The 11,567-nt window shown below is 35.3% G+C and overlaps 1 long non-coding RNA gene across 3 annotated transcripts; it reads left to right on the top strand.

Annotated features, from left to right (window-relative positions):
* The first annotated feature begins 231 nt into the window (after nt 1–231).
* LOC100247007 (uncharacterized) lies at nt 232–11,288 on the top strand. Of its 3 annotated transcripts, XR_002029137.1 has the most exons (5): nt 238–334; nt 6,052–6,165; nt 9,370–9,452; nt 9,547–9,743; nt 10,802–11,288. It is a non-coding gene; the product is annotated as an uncharacterized LOC100247007 (long non-coding RNA). The 3 variants fall into 3 exon arrangements; XR_784605.3 differs by lacking the exon at nt 9,370–9,452 and having other exon boundaries at nt 232–334; XR_784606.3 differs by lacking the exons at nt 6,052–6,165; nt 9,370–9,452 and having other exon boundaries at nt 283–334.
* Nucleotides 11,289–11,567: the final 279 nt, after the last annotated feature.

Raw genomic sequence — 11,567 nt, 5'->3', positions numbered from 1 at the left:
TTATTTTAAAAAATAATTATATGAATACAAAAAATGATTAAAATAAAATAAATTAAAAAAATATTTAAAAATATAAAAAATAATTTATGAATATTGTTCTAAACAAATTTTTATTAAAAAAAATACACCAAACATTGTTTCTAGAAACTTCCAAAAAAAACGGTTCGTGACAACTGTTTTGAATTTTTTTTTCAAATACCACGCATGTCCCCAGGATGGGTAAGGTGGTAATTTCAAAATACCAACCGCAATATATAAGCAAAAAATTTGGGGTTTCTTCGTCGGAGGCCGCTATCGATCCTCTCCGTTCTCTAGTCGTCTTCTCTCATCACAGGTGTGTCTTTTCTTCTCTCCTCCTCGCTTCTTCTTCATTGTTCTCTGTTATTTTCTTTTCAAATGTACTGATTTGATTCGTATATATTTTTCCTGATTTTACCCAAGTTTTTAAGGCAATAAAATACAGCATCTGTGCATGAAATTTCTGTGGGGTTCAAGAAACTGTGTGATATGAAATTGGGGAAAATTGAGTTTGATATGTGTAAGAATTCAATCTCAGGATTATATCCTCTAGTACAAATCACATACTTAACTACTGGTAGGTCAAACCTAACCCAATAACCAAGGAAAATTTTTTGGATGCTACTCTCATCATGGAGGCTGGGCTTTGAGTAGATCTTGGGTTTCTGTTACCACTCAACAAAACAGAAACTATTTCATAGAAAAATTTGGATATGATTCATTCCATTCTTCATATAATCTCATTATCATATATAGAAAATTTGGAAATTTTCAAACTAAAATGAGTTCATTATGTCTTTATTGGAACATTTTCTTTCAATAAATTGAGAGAATTTTAGAGATTAATACCTACTATTTTTGAAGTAGTGGTATATTTTCGGGTAAGATTCATAAGTATCAGTTCTTCATTGAAAACATCACTTTTGACATCTTATGTTTGAATATTTTTTCAATTATAGTTAGGAGTAAAGCATGTAGACCAAAATGTGAAGAGGACTATGGCCTTAGAGAGCTTCTGAGAGGACTAGAAATTTGGATATGATTCATTCCATTCTTCATATAATCTCATTATCATATATAGAAAATTTGGAAATTTTCAAACTAAAATGAGTTCATTATGTCTTTATTGGAACATTTTCTTTCAATAAATTGAGAGAATTTTAGAGATTAATACTACCTACTATTTTTGAAGTAGTGGTATATTTTCGGGTAAGATTCATAAGTATCAGTTCTTCATTGAAAACATCACTTTTGACATCTTATGTTTGAATATTTTTTCAATTATAGTTAGGAGTAAAGCATGTAGACCAAAATGTGAAGAGGACTATGGCCTTAGAGAGCTTCTGAGAGGACTAGAAATTTGGATATGATTCATTCCATTCTTCATATAATCTCATTATCATATATAGAAAATTTGGAAATTTTCAAACTAAAATGAGTTCATTATGTCTTTATTGGAACATTTTCTTTCAATAAATTGAGAGAATTTTAGAGATTAATACTACCTACTATTTTTGAAGTAGTGGTATATTTTCGGGTAAGATTCATAAGTATCAGTTCTTCATTGAAAACATCACTTTTGACATCTTATGTTTGAATATTTTTTCAATTATAGTTAGGAGTAAAGCATGTAGACCAAAATGTGAAGAGGACTATGGCCTTAGAGAGCTTCTGAGAGGACTAGTGTCCTTATGGATATGTGGCTTGGTTTTTTTTCCCAAGGCCCATCTTCAGAATCACAAAGAGCAAACTATCCAAATAATTTTTCCCCAAAATTCTTAAGGTATACCACAACAAGGACAGACTTGTTGTACTGTGAGGAAGATCACTCAAATTTTCTACTTATTAGTGTTATAATTTTACCAAAAAGGTCTTCAATTTTAAATTGTAACTTTTATTAGACGTGTAGGGAAAGTCTAATGAGGCATTGAACCAACTGATGTCCCAAAGGGGAGTCTACTAGCATCTTTATGTAACTAGAATCCCTCCCCCCTCTCCTTCCCTCCCCCCCTCTCTTTCTTCCACATGAAATTGTAATAATTTGCTTTTAGTTTGGTAGAATTAAGCATACCTTAATCCTTCATTCGGCATGTATGATAACCTTCAATGAGATAATCAAAGCAGTAGGAAGAAATGTAACAGTGCAATCATGCATGCCATGACATGAAGTGACTGGAGTTATGAGCAAACTTGAGTATTCTTTCAAATTATGGCATTTTAGGAAGTTAAGAGAAATGTAATAAAGCTTCAGAGATAGGTTCACAAAGGGAAAGTTGTTGGTTTAGAGTTGAATTGAAATCCTTTGAGATTTCACAAAGGGAAGTCAAGGGGAAGATGGTTGGTAAGATAGTGGAGAGGGGTCGGGGGTTTTCCACTTGGATTAGGGTTGGTGAGAGGGGGCTTGCTCGATTGCTGGAAGAGGTTGAAACTTGTTGTGAAGGAAAGGCGGGGATGGTCTTCAATATGAGGTGAATCGAAGGTGGAAAGGGCTACAAGCTGGTTCTTTGTAGCTACAAGGCAGGGAGATTCTTGCTGTGCTCTGTGCTGTCTATAAAGGAGAGAAGATTCTCCTTAGTTTTACCTGAGGAAAGGGATGGTTTGAGGGGATGGAAGACCCTCACTTCAAAGTTGAGGGGCATTGGTTTTGTTCTTGAGCATAGGCATTTGGAATCTTCCAAGGAGGTTGTTCGTCCTTTGGGGGACAGTAGAGGTGGAGGAGCATTCTTAAAGGGTGAGTATTATGCATAAGTGGTGACAAAGGAAAGAAAGAGGTAGGTGAGGAAGTTTGGGTTCAAGGTGTAATGGAGGAGGTGTTGAATAGCTTGAAACCGCTCAAGAATGCTTGGTGGGGAGATGGGGGATGTTTCTGACCAGGTTCAGGATTTAGGCTCTTTGGAAGCTTAAGCTAGGCCTTCTTAGAGGGTAAAAGGTAATTTGCATCTATCCTTGTTGGGGGACTCTCTTATTCTTTTCAAATGAAGCAATTGAAGCAATTGACTCAATGTTGAAAAGTAATAGGGTTGGGGTACTGTGCAAATTAGATATTGAGAACACATATGATCATGTCAATTGAGGCTTTTTACTTGCGGTCTTGGAAAAAATGGGTTTTGGCAAGAGGTGGATTAGTTGGATTAGTTGGTGCATTTCTACTCCAAGTTTCTTGGTTATTATGAATGGTACCCCTTTAGGTTTCTTCCAAAACTCTAGAGGATTAAGGCAGGGTGATTCTCTTTCTTTGTATTTGTTTGTGCTTGCTATGGAGGCGCTTAGCTGTCTCCTTGGAAGGGCAAGGGAAGATGGCTTTTTGACTGGCTTTAAAGTGAATGGGAGAGGTGGAGAGGGTTTGGAGGTTACTCATCTACTATTTGCAGACGACACTTTGGTGTTTTGTGAGGCCTCCCATACCCAATTGACCTATTTAAGCTAGTTGCTTATGTGGTTTGAAGCCATTTTGGGTTTGAAAATTAATTTAACAAAGAGTGAGCTTATTTTGGTGGGGAGAACAGAGAACCTTGATGAGTTGGCTCTTGCATTAGGCTGTAAAGTGGGAGTGCTCCCGACCACCTATTTAGGGCTCCCTTTAGGTGCCCCTTTTAATTCGTTGGTGGCTTGGGATGGAGTGGAAGAAAGATTTCACAAAAGATTGGTTTTGTGGAAAATACAATATATTTCCAAAGGGGGAAAACTAACGTTGATTAGAAGTACGTTATCTAATTTTGCCAATCTACTTTTTGTCTCTTTTCCGGATGCCAAGGATTGTGGGGTTAAGGTTGGAAAAAATCCAAAGGGACTTCCTATGGGGAGGTGTGACCTTAGATAGTAAGCCTCATCTAGTGAAGTGGGATACCGTTTGCTCTGATAGAAGGATGGGGGGCCTAGGTGTTAGGCGCCTTCACTTGCTTAATAAGGTCGTTCTTTGTAAGTGGATTTGGCGCTTTGCTTCAAAAAGGGAGGCCTTTTGGAGACAAATCATTAATGGTAAATATTGGGATTTGGAAGGGGGTTGGTGCTCTAAGGAAGTGAAAGGAGGCTATGGTGTTGGTTTATGGAAGACCATTAGAAAGTTGTGGGATGTAGTTAGTTCTAATTCGTCCTTTTCGGTGGGCAATGGGAAAATGATAAAGTTTTGGAAAGATAAGTGGTGTGAGGATGAGTCGTTAAATGTTTCTTTTCCCTCTTTATTTGCTCTTTCTAACTCTAAAGATGCTTGGGTGGTGGAGTTGTGGCAACATTCTAATGAGAGGGGGGGTGGTTGGAATCCTAACTTCCTAAGACCCCTAAATGATTGGGAGATTGTTATTGTGAAACACTTTTTGGCAAGACTTCAAGATAAAGTGGTAGAACAGGGTAAAGAGGATAAAGTGTGTTGGGTTGATATGAAGAGTGGAACATTCTCTGTTAAATCACTTTATGCTAGCCTAGAGATAGGAAGGGTAGTGCAATTCCCTTCTAGTGTTGTGTGAAATGCGTGGGTTCCTCTTAAGGTGTGCTTTTTTGCTTGGGAGGTGACTTGGGGAAAAACTTTAACTCTTGACTAGCTTCAAAGGAGGGAGTGGTCTTTAGCCAACCGTTGTTTCCTATGTTTTTCTCATGAGGAGTCTATTGACCACATCCTTTTGCATTGTGACAAGGCAAGGGTGTTGTGGGAGCTATTATTCGTACTCTTTAGAGTTTTTTAGGTGATGCAATCCACAATTAAAGAGACTCTGCTAGGCTGGCATGGTTGCTTTGGTGGAAAAAAGTGGAAAAGGGTTTGGAGGGCAGCTCCTTTATGTCTCTTCCGGACTATTTGGAAAGAGAGAAATAGAAGATATTTTGAGAATGTGGAACTTCCAATCCAAAGGTTGAAATACTTGTTTTTGTGTAACTTGTTAACTTGGGCCAAACTGTTTATAGGTGAAAGATTGATGTCCACAATAGATTTCATTGATTGGTTGGATTCGGTTTAAGGGAGGGAGTATCTTTTTGTCTTCTCCTTTTTTTGTTTTTGGCGCTTCTTGGTTGCCGTTGTATACATTGTGTGTACTTTGGTCTCATTTACTGATTAAAAAAAAAAAAAAATCTCTTATTCTTTTCAAGTTTGATAATACTTGTGAACTGAAATGGGTTTTGCTTCTAGGAAATAGTCGGCTTGAGGGTAAAGCTTTGCGGTTGGATTGGTGGAACCCTAATGTAGGTTGCCTTAGGGTCAAGGATTGTGTCAAAGAGGTTTGGATGGGAGTGTTAGGGTTACCTTTACATTTTTGGGGAGAACAGTTCTTCAAGAGGCTCGGTGATGCTTGTGGATGTTTTATAACAGTTGATGAGGAGACGAGGGAGAGACGGCTTTCGTAGTAGGCTAGGATTCTTGTGAAATCCAATGGGAAGAAGGTTCCAAGAAAGTTGCATCTAGTGGTTGGGGTTGAGGTATATGAAATTTCTTTAACTCCGCGTATAGAGAAGTTTGAACTTAAAATCTGTCTATGTGATAAAAACATCAGACAACTATGTCTGAACTTATCCATTAAAAAGGACATGTTGGACAAACATGAATTCATAGGCAATTTGTAATTTTGCATCTCCAAAATTAAGGAAACAGATTTTAAATAAGCATTTTCTGCTATATAGATCGTTAAATAATTAAATATAGAAAAGGATTCACTCACAGTTTTTGCTTTTCTACTCAATTTATATTAGGCTGTGCCTGGGAAGCTGAAAAAGAACTTGCCTTGAGGTATTACTGTAGTAAAAACTGTTACAATAGTCTTTAATTTAATAGAGGAAAGGGTCATTCTTAGTTGAAATGGAACTGAACCTAACCAATTAAGATATAAGGCTTTATCTATCAAAAATAATAATAAGATTTAAGGCTTTGTTGCTGTGTTTCTGCTATTCTTGTTTCTGTGTATAAATTTGAATATGTATATTATTTTTATTTGTGATTTTACTGTGTGTTTATATGTATGCGTGCACTTGTGTGTATAATTTGTGGTTGTGAAAGATAATTGAACTTTTGCCTGTAATCCTAAAATATATTGATTTGCTATCTCTCAGGCATTTGCAAGGAGCAAAACCCATTACTTTGTGAACAAGGGTTTCTTTCCTTCAAATTCATTCCTGTTGGATAATATTGAAAAGATCAGGTGTATTAATTTAATAATTGTACAGGTATGTTTTTTTTTAACACTTATCACTTGTGTCCTGGCTTTTTTTAGTTATTTTTTGCAGCAAGGAATCCATATAGAAAGAATATTTCATGCATAATGTAGGTACACAGGATGTCCCACTACAATAAATAACACTTAGGGTTAAAACTCATAGTTACGTTTCTTAAAAAATGTGGCCAAGTGGTACTAAATGTGTGGTGACTATAGCTTCCAGTCATGGTGTTTTGAAAACTATGACACCAAACTTCTAGATATAGTTATGGCCATAAAAAAATCATGCCTAAGAAGTATGAAGGTATGGGGAAAAATATTGGACTTTTTGGTCATGATCATGATCATTGTATAAAACGTGACTAAGGTATGCCTTTGGTCGTGGTTGAAGTAAATGAGGAAAATTTCACATGGTGACTACTATATGACTGTCCATGATGATTGTATAAAACGTGACTAAGGTATGCCTTTGGTTGTGATTGAAGTAAATGAGGAAAATTTCACATGGTGACTACTATATGACTGTCTATACAAAATGAAAAATGGCATCAGAGTTTTGATATGAAAACTGGGCAACCAATTTTACAAGTTACTTGCCATAGTGAAAACAAATGAATCATAATCCAATTCAGAATATAAACACTAACAACCTAATATGGGACTAAAATATCCTCAATTGGTAATTGAATATCCTAGTCCATGTTTGGAGAATGGCTTTTCCTGTCAGCCAAACAGCCCTTTAATGACAATATCACCTTCTACTGACCTGTGCATAAATCAATCTGTATAAAATTAAAAATGGGTTCTGGTATTAATCCCCAACTGTAAAAATTATTGACTGATCCTCCCAAATGTCAAATAATCAATTATTAACAAATAATTGATAACTCAATCGTCTGTGATTGAATTCCATTCAACACACAGACCAATAAATTTCCCAGTATGCCAAACAGCCTCCAAATAGTGCATTTCTATCTATCAAAACAAACATATAACATTACCTACTCAAAATCAAAACCCCCTTTCTAGCTCTTGATCCAAAACCCTAAAAATTAGAGCATCCCCAATCGTTCCACTACAAAGACCAGATTATCAAGTATAATAAACAAAACATACAATTATCAAAACAACACATTACAATAATAAAGACCAATTATAAAAATGAAATAAAATAAAACAAGAAAACAGAACACAAGATCTGAGAAAAATGGATCCAAACCCTAGTGAGAACAGATCCAGATACTACAAAACCCAGCAGAAAAGTGAATTAAGTGCATCATACCAACTGAAAATGGCAATTTAGAACAGTTGTAGCTGCAACAAGGAGAGAGATGAAGAAGCTTTGCTTCTCTTGCAGCTCAGATTTTGTACTTCAGCAAGTGGACTGTAGAGAAAGGTCTTAACACTGTGTTGTGAAGGTGTGGCAAATTTGAAAATTTGTTGGAAATTAATGGCTTTTTTTTTCTTATTTCTTGGCTGCCAATAGGGTCATGTTAAACACATTCCAGAGTTTATAAAAACTCCCACCTAACTCTTTGCACGCCTACCATATTTACCTATGCATTCCAAAAAACAAATTCTATCAACTTGTCATTGAATTGGAAAAGTTATTGAATCATGGTTTATTGGTCAAATGAATGGTTGAACCTTGGTTTTGTTTTATGTATTTATGGCTTTTTTTTTCTTATTCCTTTATTGCTAATAGGGTCATGTTAAACACTCATTCCATAGTTTATAAAAACTTCCACCTAACTCTTTGCACTCCTACCATATTTACCTATTCAATTCCACAAAACAAATTCTATCAACTTGTCATTGAATCAGAAAAGTTATTGAGTCACGGTTTACTGATCGAATCAATGGTTGATTTTTGGTTGAATCATGATGTTAACATGACATTATATATATATATATATATATATATTGAAAAAATGGAAGTGGCTTTATTTTTAAACTTTTTAATATTATTATTCCTAGGTGCCTAAGACTTTTTATATACAACTAAATAATTATAAAATCATTCACTTATCGATTGGTCTATGATTAAGTATCATAGGTTGGTTTTAGACTAATTCTTGTCAAAGTTTTATTTTACATCTAATTAATTATATTTGATTAATGTTAATAATGAAAGATAAAATTTCTAAGATATTATTTAATATCTTGAAATTAGTAATATTTATAATTCTATCAGCATTTAGTTAGTAAAATTTTAAATTTTCTAAGTTATTTAATATTTTGTAATCATTAATAATTTTAATTTTATTAACATTTAGCTATTAAAAAAATATATCAGGAGTAAAGTTAAATTTTGTTATTTAATTTGATCAACATTTCAATAATGATACGTTACATTATACTCTTCTTTAAGAAACTATCATATTGTTTTATCTCATTCTAAGTTTATGTAAATTATTTAAACTTTTAAATAACTAATCGAAGTATTGTGTGAATATGATATGTGAAAGAGGCATTTGGCCTGGTGGTTGGCTAGCTCTTTCTTTTGCTCAAGATCACACCATCAACCCCAACCAAACTCAAAAAAGGTGAGAAATCAGGGATAAAAAATTGACCAGCCCAAACTCAAGTAAGAAAGGCCCAAAGTTTTTAACCCACTCAGTTCTAAGATAATCAGCCAGTTCATCTGGTTGGATGGTCTAATGGTCAGGTTAAATGGTTCTCCTCCAATTCAACATATATAATTGAGCAAAAAAATGAGAACCAAAACAGTCAGAGAAAATGATATACATCATAAACCCAAATCCTATAAGCCCATGTGTTCAAATGTTCAAACTTCACCACCACATGTTTGTTTCTGCAATTTATTAAGCCCACATGTAAGTCAAAAAATGGAGGCTACACATAAGGAAGGGTGTTGGAGAGCATGATGTACATTATACATCTAAAACCTACAAGTTTAAGCTTTTAAAAAAATTAGTTGTCCAACAACCAGTTGGTAGTTCGACCAGTTGCACTGGTCTGTCCAATTTGATTGGACAAAGATGCACTTATTTACTTTGGTGCATCTGGTTGAAATTCAAAAGTTATTTAGGGTGTAGAAAATAATATGGTGTGGGTGAACAAAAAAATGGAAAAACATGTGAGGTTAATTGCAATTTACTCTTAGCTTCCTACCAGAAGAAACTATCCCAGTTGATCATTTATTATAATATCTCACCACAACACTGAAAATGAACAAACACTTCTCATGCAGTTTCAGGAAATGGACTTATGAGGAGTTGAACTTGTCTCCTAGTTTATTATTTTGCTTCGGTCTTTTTGAATGGCTTGAAGTCTGTAAGAACTATATTCTTTTGAAGAGTTTAATTGTTTTGCTTTAGTGGTGAAATCTTTGACTAACTACATGTGGATCGATTGGTTTATTGGCCAGGCTTAAAAGGAGTTGATGGCTTCAAAGTTGCAGCAGTTGCAATCCAAGGCTGCTCAAGCATCACAGTTCGTGGTAAAGCATGGATGTGCATACCACAAGCAGTTGTTAGAGCAGAACAAGCAATATGTGCAGGAGCCACCAACTGTGGAGAAATGCAATTTGTTGGCAAAGCAACTATTCTACACTCGCCTTGCTAGGTAATTCTCTAAATATCCTTGTCTAACTGATATTTGGTTTCTGTGTGTGTGTTTTGGTTCAGGTTGGATTTATAATGACCATTCTACAATTGGATCATTTCATGCTCTCTCTTTCATCAACATCTTGCGGCTTGGGGGTACCATCCCTTTGACATTGCAAGATGTGAACTGTAAGGCTTGGTTTGGAATGTGCAGTACACATATCTAGCTAGGCTATTATTTAGGTACCTTGTTGACCTGGCATTTGATTTCACTTTCTTAGCTGGTTAGTCCTTGTAGGTCTTCCCAAGATCATGCCCACTACCCACAACCAGCCCTTCTTTTTCAGCCTTTAATAGGCTTACAATTGCTTGCTGGATACACCCTCAGCTACTTTCCACTCTCTTTGGAGCAGATGCAGCTGCAGATGCTGTATTTTCATTAAACAAATATTGACTTTTTCTTCAATTCTGATCTTGATTTTACTAGTTGGTGTATTGTAATGGAAATAGATGAAATGATTGATTTTCCCCTTGGCTTTCACAAGGAAAAGGGTTTGTTCAGTCACATTGAAATGCTAACTAGAATGGGAAAAGAAAAAGAGGTAAAATAGACTTCCAAGAGGATGTGTTAGAATTTCAGCCTGGGGTCGGTCGGTTTTCCGATTATGTTTGATGAAAATCAATTGATATAAGGAGTTCTGTGTGTGCCTCTGACCCATCCAACTTGATGGATGCTTTTAGTGCCTGGTTTTTTAGCATTAAAAAACAGATTGTATTTTTCTGTTGGAGGTAGCTTTTGATTGTGTCTCATGATAATTAATTGATAAAAGAGCTTTGATTGTATTTTCTTTCATAGTCACATATCTTTAAGAAGCTGCATTTTTTTCATTTGTAATCAGTAGAATGCTCACATGTAGAAACTGGAATTTGTCTACCCATCCATACACATTTTGAATTTTGATGCTACAGTGCTCTAATATAGATCATATGAAGTATATCAAGCAAAAGAAACTAGCTTTGTCTGTCTGTATGCACATATTTGCTGTTTTTTTCCTCACTTGTTTTTATTTCCTACAGTATCCCTGGTCGTTATGAATCTTTCTGGAAGGAGCTTGATTATGTCAAGCACATGTGGAAGAACAGGCAGGAACTTAAGGTCGAGGATGCTGGTATTGCTGCCTTGTTTGGGCTGGAGTGCTATGCATGGTTCTGTGCTGGTGAGATTGTAGGAAGGGGATTTACATTCACTGGTTACTACGTCTGAAAACAACCATTTGGTTAGAAGAGTTTGAGGGTGTTGAATTTGTAAGCCTCTCTTGTCATCTGGTTGGTTTCAATCACTTTCCTACATGCCAATTTTTGTATTTCTGCAAAAAATTTTAAGCTGAGGAATCAGTAAGTTTGATAGCACCAATAATCCATGTACTTGCATTTGTGTGAAGTGGCTTATATGGAAGAGCCTTCAAGTGTTCTGTTAATTCCATTGGATGTCGTGCTCTTCAATGCAGACACGTTAATGCAAAAACATAATGGCAGTCGAGCTTTTAATGTGGTTGACCGATCATGTTTATCGTTGTGGAATGTAAGAATGTTCCATTAAATGAAAGAGAATATTATAGGGGATAGGAAACAAATATAATTATTAAATCTTGAAATATCTTATTGTGGGCCTCGCATTTCGGCTCAATGCGTTTCCCACTTGATGGTGAGCTCGATTTTGATTTCGAAAAAATGATTTAATTGTTGATTAAGAAAAATGATTTGGAGTCGCTACTTATTTTTGTTTTATTTTTAAAAGGGTAAACAAAATAAGAAAGAAAACCCTAAGTGTGACTCCTTATTT

This window comes from Vitis vinifera, chromosome 19 (genome assembly GCF_030704535.1).
Source record: "Vitis vinifera cultivar Pinot Noir 40024 chromosome 19, ASM3070453v1".
Classification (NCBI taxonomy): domain Eukaryota; kingdom Viridiplantae; phylum Streptophyta; class Magnoliopsida; order Vitales; family Vitaceae; genus Vitis; species Vitis vinifera.
The sequence above is the reverse complement of the archived record's forward strand: the minus strand, read 5'-3'. Positions and strand labels throughout refer to the sequence as shown.